Here is a 2150-nt window from a genome sequence, read left to right on the forward strand (position 1 = left end):
ATGGGAGAGTGTGAGAGGGGATGGAGGGATGGGGGCGTGTGAGGGGGGGATGGGGGAGTGTGAGGGAGATGGGGGAGTGTGAGGGGAATGGGGGGAGTGTGAGTAGATGGGGGAGTGTGGGGGGGATGGGGGTGTGTGGGGGGATCGGGGAGTGTGAGGGGGGATGGGGGAGTGTGAGGGGGATGGGGGAATATGAGGGGGAATGGGGGAGTGTGAGGGGGATGGGGGAATGTGAGGGAAATGGGGGGAGTGTGAGGGTAGATGGGGGAGTGTGGGGGGGGTGGGGGAGTGTGGGTGGATGGGGGAGTGTGAGGGGGGATGGGGGAGTGTGAGGGGGGGTTGCAGTAGTGTGAGGGGGGATGGGGGAGTGTGAGGGGAATGGGGGAGTGTGAGGGTGGATGGGGGAGTGTGAGGGTGGATGGGGGGAGTCTGAGGGTAGATGGGGGAGTGTGGGGGGATGGGGGAGTGTGGGGGGGATGGGGAGTGTGAGAGAGATGGGGGAGTGTGAGGGGGTATGGGGGAGTGAGAGGGAGATGGGGGAGTTTGAGGGGGGATGGGAGAATGTGAGGGGGAATGGGGGAGTGTGAGGGGGGATGGGGGAGTGTGAGGGAGATGGGGGAGTTTGAGGGGGGATGGGAGAATGTGAGGGGGAATGGGGGAGTGTGAGGGGGAGATGGGGGAGTGTAAGAGAGATGGGAGAGTGTGAGGGGGTTGGGGGAGTGTGAGGGGGTTTGGGGGAGTGTGAGGTGTGATGGGGGAGTGTGAGGGGAATGGGGGAGTGTGAGGGGGGATGGGGGAGTGTGAGGGGGGATGGGGGAGTGTGAGGGAGATGGGGGAGTTTGAGGGGGGATGGGAGAATGTGAGGGGGAGATGGGGGAGTGTGAGAGAGATGGGAGAGTGTGAGGGGGATGGGGGAGTCTGAGGGGGGATGGGGGAGTGTGAGGGGAATGGGGGGAGTGTGAGGGTAGATGGGGGAGTGTGGGGGGATGGGGGAGTGTGAGGGAGATGGGGGAGGTTGAGGGGGGATGGGAGAATGTGAGGGGGAATGGGGGAGTGTGAGGGGGAGATGGGGGAGTGTGAGAGAGATGGGAGAGTGTGAGGGGGATGGGGGAGTGTGAGGGGGTTTGGGGGAGTGTGAGGTGTGATGGGGGAGTGTGAGGGGAATGGGGGAGTGTGAGGGGGATGGGGTAGTGTGAGGGCGGATGGGGGTGTGTGAGGGTAGATGGGGGGAGTGTGAGGGGGTGGGGTGTGTTAAGGGGGATGAGGTGTGTGAGGAGAGATGGGGGACTGTGGGGGGGATGGGGGAGTGTGAGGGGCGATGGGGTGTGTGAGGAGGGATGGGGGAGTGTGAGGGGATGGGGAGAGTGTGAGGGGGGATGGGGGAGTATGAGGGGGTTGGGGTAGTGTCAGGGCGGATGGGGGTGTGTGAAGGTAGATGGGGGGAGTGTGAGGGGGGATGAGGTGTGTGAGGAGGGATGGGGGAGTGTGAGGGGAATGGGGAGAGTGTGAGGGGGGATGCGGGAGTGTGAGGGGGGATGGGGGAGTATGAGTGGGGATGGGGTAGTGTCAGGGCGGATGGGGGTGTGTGAAGGTAGATGGAGGGAGTGTGAGGGGGGATGAGGTGTGTGAGGAGGGATGGGGGACTGTGGGGGGGATGGGGGAGTGTGAGGGGCGATGGGGTGTGTGAGGGGCGATGGGGGAGTGTGAGGGGGGATGGGGTGTGTTTGGGGGGATGAGGTGTGTGAGGAGGGATGGGGGACTGTGGGGGGGATGGGGGAGTGTGAGGGGGGATGGGGTGTGTGAGGAGGGATGGGGGACTGTGGGGGGGATGAGGTGTGTGAGGAGGGATGGGGGACTGTGGGGGGGATGGGGGAGTGTGAGGGGCGATGGGGTGTGTGAGGAGGGATGGGATGTGTGAGGGGAATGGGGAGAGTGTGAGGGGCGATGGGGTGTGTGAGGAGGGATGGGGGAGTGTGAGGGGGGATGGGGGAGTGTGAGGGGCGATGGGGGAGTGTGAGGCGGAATAGGGGGAATGTGAGGGGGGGATGGGGGGAATGTGAGGGGGGGATGGGGGGAATGTGAGGGGGGGATGGGGGGAATGTGAGGGGGGGATGGGGGGGAATGTGAGGGGGGGATGGGGGGAATGTGAT

The sequence above is a fragment of the Chiloscyllium punctatum genome, chromosome 30 (genome assembly GCF_047496795.1).
Source record: "Chiloscyllium punctatum isolate Juve2018m chromosome 30, sChiPun1.3, whole genome shotgun sequence".
Classification (NCBI taxonomy): Eukaryota; Metazoa; Chordata; class Chondrichthyes; order Orectolobiformes; family Hemiscylliidae; genus Chiloscyllium; species Chiloscyllium punctatum.